We start from the raw sequence: 11379 nt of genomic DNA, 5'->3' as shown, positions 1-11379 counted from the left end.
TCTATCTACACACACACACATGCGCACACATACACACACCATTCTTCACCCTCTGCCCAGTACTGTTCCCACCACCACGCCCCGCCCTCCCCCCCTCACTCCCCTCCCCCCTTTTTTTCCCGTCTAATATCACTTAAAGTGGGTGGTGTCACCTGCTCCAGGTCTATGTCTAATACTGGTTTTCTGACCACATTGTTGTACAACTGTGCATTTTTCTTGTTGTTGTTTTTTTCTGCACGGCGATACTTCCTATAATCGCTCTCGATTTGAGCGACTGACCTTAGTTTGATGTTTCCTTCATTGCATTCGGGGGGGTGTTGGATCACTGATTGTGTTGCCGTACAGTACAGACATGGATGGATTCCCTGTGCACCTGACAAGCCACGCAGTTTGGTCAAGAACTCATAATCCCCGAAGACAAAAAACGCGTGTTTGTTTGCCTCTCCACTGCATGGTCTCAAGTTCAGTGATTTGGTCTTTGTATGGACCCAGTAGCCTTCTCAGGTTCTCTGGAGTGTCTTTGCATTCAGCAATATTAAAGACGCTAGTACTGAACTTGGAATTGGCATGGACTAGGTTTGCTACTTGGAGCATCAGTTTGAATGACCCACCACCATGATCACCGCCAATCTTAATCCAAATTTCGTCCTCTGGAATGGTACCATCATGCCATGACAGTCGACCTTGACTGCCATAATCATCCAGCAGTTTTGTGACGTAATCTGGGACATTCTTGATTCCTGCACAAGGTGTTGGAACCAGCTCCATCTCCTTTGCATCCTTATTCCAGATTTCTAGAGTTCTCATCTGGCCTTTTACTCCTGCATGCTGTGCTTTCAGTTGTGCTGCTTTTTCTTTCTTTTCACTGGCCTAATGTACCCCAAGCCTTCTGTAGAGACATTTCAGCGTTCTATATTTTGTCAAACTGATGCCTAGTATTGAACGCGCTGCTGCACCTTCTTCTGCTGTTACAGACACTGGGGCACATTGGGCCTCACTAAGGACCAGTTGTTTCCGTGCCTTACATGCTGTCTTAGTTGTGTGCCCTGTTGCTTGGCTGCATCTTGCTCCGTGTCTCCAGATACATTCAGCCGGATTTTGTTCATAACTTTTGCTCTCTTCTTTCTCAGTGGTGTTGGGGCCTGTGATGATCTTTTCCGGGGTTTCCTTATTTTTTGGAAGATGAGTGGTTGTCCATCAGTTTGGCACTTGATGGTCATTCTATCTCTGGACTCTGACAGCTTAACTTAGGCACATTTTGTGAAATACCTTTCCTCTGGTTTCGTCACTGGTGTCTTCAGACGACTGAAAGGCCTCAGAATGTGATTTTTATATGGAGACAGTGCTTTATCTACACCAGAGCGAACTCGCCTGGTAAAGTTTAGGTGCAACTTTAAAATGTTTAACAGGCGTTGAAGTAGAATCCAAGGCGTCAGAAAAGGAAACGTCTTGAACAGGCTGGTGGTCTGGTTGGGGGCTTGGTCTTAAACTGAAACTTTTTTTGTTGTTGTTTTTTTCTCTGGTCGTCCGCCTTTGCTCTGCTGTTGACAATGTGAACAAGCTGAACACTGGCTGGCTGGGACACTGGGGTCAAAGTGACACTACAAATATGACATTGTTTCAATATCTGCTGATGTGCGGGCTATTGTTGTGGGTGCGTTTTCACGTTTTGGTAGAAACTGTATCTTTGTGAAACAAGAAGCACAGATCGAGTTTGAGTGCACTCCCTCCGTATCTTCCAACACATTCAAGCTGAAAAACGTGTTGATCTCTGAAGCAACACTGACACATGTTTTCTGTTGTTTGCTCCTATCTTTTTCTGATCTCTTGGACCTTCTCCCACACAGTCTGCATAAGGAATTTAAACGCTCTAAATGTTCAGATAGTGAATGATCACTTTGATCCATCTCGGATGGAATCGACCCCCCAAAATAAAACCGACACGAACAAAACAGATAATATCGACAAACAAGTATTTGTTGTTGAAACAACTACTACTTTCCACAAACAGAATGACAGACAACTGCGTGTTGCTACGACTAATTGATTCTACGACTTATCTCCATTTATACATAAGCAACGCTGATATACAAACAATTATTTGCTACAACAGTAACGTATTTATTCTACTTCTTCATCCTTATTCCAAATGACATACAACCATCTGTTACTTCAACAACTTACAACACTTTATTATTATTATTATTTGTATTGTTATTATCATTAAATAATATACGGCCTCAGATTAAAGCCAAAGAAATATTCTGCCCCCGGCCCCAGCCGCCCCTCCCTCTCCCAAGCGTGTCAGTATCAACACTCATTAACCCCTCTGACCGATTCTGCAATACCGCCTCCTGAGCTGACGAAAAGGCAGGACACACACATACACACAAACACACACACGACACACACACAAACACACACACACACTGTTTGAAGCGGCAGGCACGTAGCACGGAAATGTACAGAAATGGACGTCACGGAAGTTTTACGGCTGCCTTGGCGTGTAATCACGGGAAATCAATGACCTGGGGAGAGGGAAATCAACACTTTGGGAGGGATGAAATGTGAAACTTGGGAAGAAAAAGAACAATGAAACTTATCCCTTCGCTGAACCTTTGTTCTTAGAAAATTAACAATGAGGCCAGGAGATGAAATGATTAACAAATAGTAAAGAGTGGTAACTCTCTCTGGTGACTCGTTTTAATTGGTTGTTTTTTTAGCCTTGTAGTAGTAATTGACGCGGCGATAGCCTTGAGATGGCCTTAGTGGTCGGCGAGGCTCTAAGCACCATAATTTAATTTAATTTAATTTGGTAACTCTCTCCACTCACAAGGAAACCTTGTGTCATGAAAGGACGGCTTTGTTTTTGTATTTGTTCGTACATGATCTAGCGGTGCTTCGTCACATGTCGGCACATACAAGTTGGTGTGAAACCAAAGTGTCATGATAGCAGAGACAAATGCTTTAAGTTTTAGCAATACGTCCCTCCGGGGGACGTCCTGGGACATCTCCCACCACTACCTCCCACCACAAGGGGTGGGGGTGGGGGTGGGTTAGGTGGGGGGGGGGGGAGGCGGGGGAGTTTGGGTGGAGGGCAGAAACAGCTTAGGGGGTTGACATCCCAGAACTGTTGAGCGGACGACGTTTCCATTTCCTGAAGCTCCTGTTCTGCTGGCGATCGAGGCCGCCAGGATTCAGAGAACAGTTTGTGGTAATTACTGACAACTGAGAGTTGTGGCTGCATGAACTTCTCAGTCAAAACCCTGGTGAAGAAGCATTCCTCATTGATTCTCAAATCATGGCAGTTTCTTCCGTACTCAGGTCTAGCCAAAGTCTTTCTTGTTCACAATCTATTTGTGGAACGAACTTTAGTGATCATACTGAAAATATTCAGCATTTTGAGCTTGAAAAAATTATCTTCTTTTTTTTTTCTTGACTGCCTAAGACATTGTGTGTCCGTTGGCAATTTTCGGTTTTATTTGCCTGTTATTGTATATAATTGTGTTATGTATGATTATGTTAACTTATATTCAGATTTTTTTTTAATCGTCGGGCAAAAAACTGGACGGAATAGTAAAGATTTGAAGTATGTCTTAGGTTTATAATAATAATAATAATAATAATGCAAATTTATATAGCACCCTTTCTCTCCAAGAGATCAGGGCGCTTTACATAAAAGAAAAATATTACAAGTTACATAAAACATTCATGACCCTCTTTCTCAAAAAACCCCTCCCCCCCCCTCTCCCCCCCACTCACACTCTCCCCCTCTACATACATCCAAAGTGAGCTGACAAGGGTGGTGTTGGAGAACAAGGAAGCTGAGAGTACTTATTGATAGGTTTTAAAAAGATGAGTTTTTAGTGATGAGCGAAAAGCAGAAATAGAATCAGTTGTACGGATATGATGAGGAAGTTTTATGTGCATGGACAGGAATGTACTTGCGTCTAATTTTCTGTTCCATTTTTTTTCTCTCTCTCTCTTTCGCCGGATTCTACATGATCGATATTTACAGTTTTTAGCCATGGTATGGTTGTACAAGGTCAGCAGTGCTTTAATCATTAAACAGCAAAGATCGGAAAGAATCAAAGAAAAGGAAACAAACAAACAAACAACAACAGCAACAACAACAACAAAAAACCACCTCGTATAGACAGTGTATATCAAGGCTTTTTGAATTCGTAATTCGGTTCTGCCGACGTTTGCTGTCTCAGTCAACTGGTAAATAAGCCTGCCACGAGCAAAGTGGGACACAATTCAAGATGGCGGAGCTTTCACAAATTCATTACGCTTTCCCTTCGCTGCTCCCTTCGCTGCTCCCTCCTGCCACAGTCTGCACCACTACGGCCTGACCAGGAGGTTGGGTTGTAATACACAGGTCAGGTGTCATCTCCTTTCGCTGTTGTTTGTTTTGGGGGGAGAGTGGGAGGGGTTAACGGATTTAGTGTAGCGTAATGGTGTGTTCATTCTCACGCTTTGATGAGGCCTTGGTATCGTCTGAAAGAATTGGAAAAAAAACAAAAACAAAAACAAAAAAACCCACACACCTAGCTTTACTCCCATAGTCATGCTTGTTTGATCCTCTCTCTCTCTCTCTCTATCATACACACACACACACACACACACACGCATGCCACCGTTTTTGTTTTATATATATATATATATATATATATATATATATATATATACATATATATATATATATATATATATATATATATATATAGGGCTGAAAAACGAGATCTATCAATAGTGACCGTGGTAATTTGAATGAAGAACAAAGTAAGATGAAAGGAGTATCTACCCGAACTGGAACTGACATCACGACCATTACGTATTTCTCCCAGTAGGGTAACAACAAACACACACACACACACACACACAAGAAGCATGTTTGAATCACATGCAAGTGACAGCACGGTCAGGATCCTCAGACCAAGATGTTTTTGATTTTCTCATTACAACAGACATGTCATTATGCAACTGGTTTAGTAATGGTGTAATTGTATTTAGATTTTTTTTCTTCAAATTTCACCCTCATTTCACCCTCATTTGCCCAGTTTCCCCCAACCCTCCATTCATTCATATCTCCCACCCCTTCTAACCGATAATACTCAAATGTATTCATAAATACTTTAACAAAATGTCTTCAGTCACCGATATGTGTGACGGGACATTAAACCAAATTCCTCCTCCTCAGTAATGATGTAGACGTTTGAGCTAATGTTCACAGCCTATTCTTTTACCGCTACAAACCCATTCTTTAGATTTTCAACACAAATGTTTTATGCAGCTAGCAATGATAACATCAACGTTGACATTTTGAGCATGATGCTGATAACCCTCCTTGCACCAGCACCACCACAACAAATTCAGTGTATTAATTTTGATTTCCCAACGGTAAATATATCATGCAACTGGCAGTCATATTGCTACTACTACTACTACTACTACTACTACTGCTGCTGCTGCTGCTGCTGCTGCTGCTTATACTATTACTACTAATGATAATGATAACAATAACAACACTTTTGAGCATAATGCTGACAAACCCTCCTTGCACCAGCACCACAACAACAAATTCAGTGTATTAATCTTGATTTCCCAACGGTAAATTAATCATGCAACTGGCAGTAATATTATTATTATTACTACTACTACACAACAAATTCAGTGTATTAATCTTGATTTCCCAACGGTAAATATATCATGCAACTGGCAGTAATATTACTACTACTACTACTACTGCTGCTGCTGCTGCTGCTGCTGCTTATACTATTACTACTAATGATAATGATAACAATAACAACACTTTTGAGCATAATGCTGACAAACCCTCCTTGCACCAGCACCACAACAACAAATTCAGTGTATTAATCTTGATTTCCCAACGGTAAATTAATCATGCAACTGGCAGTAATATTATTATTACTACTACTACTACACAACAAATTCAGTGTATTAATTTTTATTTCCCAACGGTAAATATATCATGCAAATGGCAGTAATATTGCTACTACTACTACTACAACTACTACTGCTGCTGCTTATACTATTACTACTAATGATAATAACAATAACAACAATAACATTGATAATAATAATAATATAAAAAGATGATGATAATAATAATGATAATAATTAACAACAATAATAATAATAGTCCAGACATTTTGAACAGAATGCGGATAGCCTACCACTTATACCGTTACAAACAAAACAAAAACGAGTACAAATATGAAAAACAAATCACATCAAAAAAACAAAAGAAAAGAACTGAATTATCACAGGAAGGGTGAAGTGTGAAAACAAAAAACAAAACAAAACAAAACCACTGACTGACTTACCGTGATGTTTTTTTGTTTTGTTTTTTGGGGTTTTTTTTTACCGTTGTTTTTAAATCCTGTCACCGCTGGACGAATCCAGAATCACACACACACACACACACATTGTCTCACCAGTAATACATTATTATTCAAGTCCTGGGTGGGGTGGAGTGGTTAGGGAGGTGGGAGGAGGGTAAGAGGGTAAGCCAGCTGGCACAGAGAAATCTACCACCACGTAACAATACCACTGCAGCTTGAAACAACTCCACTTTGCCTTGCCGCCCCTCACAGTCTGTCGGCAAAGAGAATGACCACCGTCTGACAATAACCATCCTCCTGGCGACGACTGTCTCTCGCGCCTCTCGCCTCATCGAGCCTCGCTCGCGCACGCACTCAATGCCCGGTGTAACAGCCTCAGACTAGCCCCCTCCCCCTGTAGTGTTTGACCTCGGGGTAATTCTGGGCTAGCCTCGAAAGACGGTCTTTTGTGACGTGAAGATCTACTCCCTCCACTCTTCCAAGTTGGAATATTATAACATGGGTCAAGTCCTATTTGCACCTATTTTACCGGCAATGTTTGTGCATGTTTGAAACGATATAACTGCTGTTAGTAGTTGTCGTAACCCATTTTCAGTGGATTACGACTCTTATTTTGTACTCAATTTTATATTCAATTTTGATGCGGATTCAGTCACAGAGTAACGTGCCACCATATTGCTTTGTTTCCTTCTTCGTCACGCAGTCCATGGAAATGTAACGAACAGGTGCAGTGATTTAGGATGCTCAAGTAAGACATTACCAATAACATGGGATGTATGAACACACACACACACACACACACACACACACACACACGCACACACGCACGCACACACACACACGCACGTACGCACACACACACACACGCACGCACACACGCACGCACGCACACACACACACACACACACACACACACCACGCACGCACGCACGCACGCACACACGCACGCACGCACGCACGCACACACACACACACACACACACACACACACACACACGCACACACACACACACATCCACTCACTCAATGACTTGCTGGGTCTCACTCACTCACTCAATGAATTGCTGAGTCTTTGTTTGATTGGAGTGTGACTGCAGCGTGACTTACGCTACCGGTATCATTGTAGGACATTACCGAACACACACACACACACACACACACACACACACACACACACACACACACACACACACACACACACACACACACACGCACGTACGCACGCACACACACACACACACACACACACACACACACACACGCACGCACGCACACACACGCACACACACACACATCCACTCACTCAATGACTTGCTGGGTCTTTGTTTGATTGGAGTGTGACTGCAGCATGACTTACGCTACCGGTATCATTGTAGTGGTTTTCTAATAACTTGTTGCTTTATGTAAAAAAAAAAAAAAAAGTATCCACAGGAAGTTAATTGCATTATTGTAATTAGATAAGCCTTCTTGTCAGCATAGGTGTCAACAATTTCTCTCTTAGAGACAATAAAGGAGTCTTAAACTTTTTTCTTTTTTTTTTTTTTTTGGGGGGGGGGGGGGGTTAACCAAGCTAATGAACAAGGAAGGGGGGTAATACTGAATTCATGTTTTAGTGTTTACAGGAAGTTGATTGCATTGTTGTAATTGAAATAGCCTTTTTGTCAGCATAGGCGTCAACAATTTCTGTTTTCGAGACAATACAGTGATCTTTCTGGGGTTAAACCAAGCTATTGAAGAAGGGAGAGGGGTAATATTGAATTCATGTTTTAATTCACCATTTACAGAAAGTTGGTTGCACTGTTGGAATAAAATCAGCGTTTTTGTCAGCATGGTGTCAACAATATCTCTACTGGAGACAATAAAGTAGTATTGTATCTGGTATGTTTCTACGGTTTAACCAAGCTATTGAAGAAGGGCGGGAGGTAATATCGAATTCATGGTATAATTTAATATTTACAGAAAGTTGGTTGCACTGTTGGAATAAAATCAGCTTTTTTTGTCAGCAAAGGTGTCAACAATTTCTCTATTGGAGACAATAAAGTAGTCTTGTATCTTGTATGTTTCTACGGTTTAACCAAGCTATCGAAAAAGGAAGGGGGGTAATATTGAGTCATGTTATAATTTAACAGGAAGTTGCTTGCACTGCTGTAATCAAATTAGCGTTTTTGTCAGCTTAGTTGTCAACAATTACCCTTTTGGGGACCATAAAATAGTCTTGTATCTTGTACCTTTCTGGGGTTAAACCAAGCTATTGAAAAAGGGAGGGGTGTAATATCGAATTCATGTTATAATTTAGTATTTACTGAAAGTTGGCTGCATTGTTGTGATTAAATTATCGTTTTTGTCAGCAAAGGTGTCAACAATTTCTCTTTTCGAGACAATAAAGAAGTCTTGTATCTTGTATCTTTCTGGGGTTTAGCCAAGCTATTGAAAAAGAGAGGGGGCGGGGGGTAATATCGAGTTCATGTTTTAATTTAGTATTTACAGAAAGTTGGTTGCACTGTTGGAATAAAATCAGCGTTTTTGTCAGCGAAGGTGTCAACAATTTCTCTATTGGAGACAATAAAGTAGTCTTGTATCTTGTATATTTCTACGGTTTAAACAAACTATTGAAGAAGGGAGGGGGGTAATATCGAATTCATGTTATAACTTAATATTTACAGAAAGTTGGTTGCACTGTTGTAATTGGATTAGCTTTTCGTCAGCACAGGTGTCAACAATTTCTCAATTAAAGACAATAAAGTAGTCTTGTATCTTGTATCTTTCTACGGTTTAACCAAGCTATTGAAAAAGGGAGGGGTGTAATATCGAATTCATGTTATAATTTAGTATTTACAGAAAGTTGGTTGCATTGTTGTGATTAAATTAGCGTTTCTGTCAGCTTAGGTGTCAACAATTTCCGTTTTGGGGACAATAAAGTAGTCTTGTATCTTGTATCTTGTATCTTTCTGGGGTTAAACCAAGCTATTGAAAAAGGGAGGAGGGTAATATCGAATTCATATTATAATTTAGTATTTACAGGAAGTTGATTGCATTGTTGTGGTTAAATTAGCGTTTTTGTCAGCAAAGGTGTCAACAATTTCTCTTTTCGAGACAATGAAGTAGTCTTGTCTCTTGTATCTTTCTGGGGTTTAGCCAAGCTATTGAAAAAGGGAGGGGATAATATCGAATTCATGTTTTAATTTAGTATTTACAGAAAGTTGGTTGCACTACTGAATTAAAATCAGCGTTTTTGTCAGCAAAGGTGTCAACAATTTGTCTTTTGGAGACAATAAAGTAGTCTTGTCTCTTGTATGTTTCTATGTTTTAACCCAGCCGGACTGATCCCCTCCCTCTCATCCCCCCTCCCCCTCTCAGCCTTTCTGCCCTCCTTCTCTCCATTGTAACTGACTGATTAAACTAGACGTACCTGGAAGTTAGTGTCTCAATCGGAGTTCTCACCCCTAAGAAAGGGCGCCATGATTTTATGGTGACGCTCCAGCCCTCTCATGGTGCAGGACTTAACGGTAAAGATTCAAGATTCAAGATTCAAATGGTTTAATGACTTAAGCAACATACTCATATCACCAAGTTGAAAACACGCTCCCCCCCCCCCCCCCCCCTCCCGCCCCCCCTTCATCCCACTCCACCCTCCTCGTTCCCTCCCTCCCTCCAACACATTTACGCTTTTCACAACATAAGGAATACAAAACAATATCTAACGGTATGTATACGCACAATCTTCGTGGCCTACTGATGAGGTTCATATTTCTGTAACCCGAGGCCGTCGACCCGATTTCGTTGTCACAGAGAGAGAGAGAGAGACACAGAGAGAGAGAGAGACAGAGACAGAGAGAGAGAGAGAGAGACAGAGAGAGAGAGAGAGAGAGAGAGAGAGACAGAGACAGAGAGAGAGAGAGAGAGAGAGAGAGAGAGAGAGAGAACGTGGTGAGAGTTCTACCTTGACAGCCCGTTTTTTAATGTTACCAGACCAGATTTACCCCCGGGTGCTATTTAAAGCCAGCCAAGAATGACCCCAATACGAAGTGGTGGTGGTGGTGTGTGTAGGGTGTTTGTGTGTGTGTGTGTGTGGGGGGGGGGGGGGGGGGGGGGGGGGGGGGGGAGGAAGGGGGATTAGTTCTGACCAGCTGAAAGTTTGACCATGGAGGTCATTCCAGGCCAGGCGGGCGCAGTAGCCGAGTGGTTAAGGCGTGGGACTTTTTCAGTCTGAGGGTCCCGGGTTCGAATCTCGGTTACCGCGCCTAGTGGGTAAAGTGTGGAGATTTTTCCAGTCTCCCAGGTAAACATATGTGCAGACCTAATAATGCCTGAAACCCCTTCGTGTGTATACGCACACAGAAGATCGAATACGCACGTTAAAGATCCTGTAATCCATGTCAGCGTTTGGTGGGTTATGGATACCCAGCATGCACATCCCGGAAAACGGAGTATGGCTGCCTACATTGCGGAGTAAACAAACAAAACGGTTATACACGTAAAATGTTACATGTCTATATGAGTGAGTGAGTGAGTGAGTGAGTGTGTGTGTGTGTGTGTGTGTGTGTGTGTGTGTGTGTGTGTGTGTGTGTGTGTGTGTGTGTGTGTGTGTGTGTGTGTGTGTGTGTGTGTGTGTGTGTGTGTGTGTGTGTGTGTGTGTGTGTGTGTGTGACTGAAACCTGATTGAATGAGGCAGAAAACAAATGACAAGTGCCCAAATGGCAGCTGGCAGTCGGTTCTACCCAGGTAGGCAGCCTGTTGTGCAATGACCCCGTGTTTGCAAAGCGCTTAGAGCTGTATTCATCATCAACACTATCTTCATCATTATTCATAGTTTACATGGACCCAAGGGTTAGTCTGTGCTCGCCAGATTTTACCCCGGGGGGACAAAAACCAACGAGGGTACGAACAGATTGCTGCTACACCGGTCACATGGTCTTCACCGTCCTTCTGATTGATTGGTGAAGAGCTGTTGTGGATGCTGCTGATTTGCATAAAATGCGCACGCACTTTACTTCCTAGTCCAGTTTGGAGA

General features: G+C 42.0%; 1 protein-coding gene across 2 annotated transcripts in view; it reads right to left on the bottom strand.

The window, feature by feature from the left end:
• Positions 1 to 6664, bottom strand: part of LOC143275347 (uncharacterized) — a 37459-nt gene extending 30795 nt beyond the window's left edge. Inside the window, exons 1-2 of one of the 2 annotated variants that reach the window (XM_076579385.1) lie at positions 6351 to 6664; positions 4148 to 4500 (exon numbers count right to left, since the gene is read on the bottom strand). The gene's annotated coding sequence lies outside the window, so the exon portion shown is untranslated. The remainder of the gene's footprint in view (positions 1 to 4147; positions 4501 to 6350) is intronic. The other variant, XM_076579384.1, reaches the window with a different exon arrangement.
• Between the last annotated feature and the right edge of the window lie 4715 nt (positions 6665 to 11379).

Source organism: Babylonia areolata, chromosome 30, assembly GCF_041734735.1.
Source record: "Babylonia areolata isolate BAREFJ2019XMU chromosome 30, ASM4173473v1, whole genome shotgun sequence".
NCBI lineage: Eukaryota > Metazoa > Mollusca > Gastropoda > Neogastropoda > Buccinidae > Babylonia > Babylonia areolata.
This window is presented reverse-complemented; position numbering and strand designations above follow the sequence as displayed.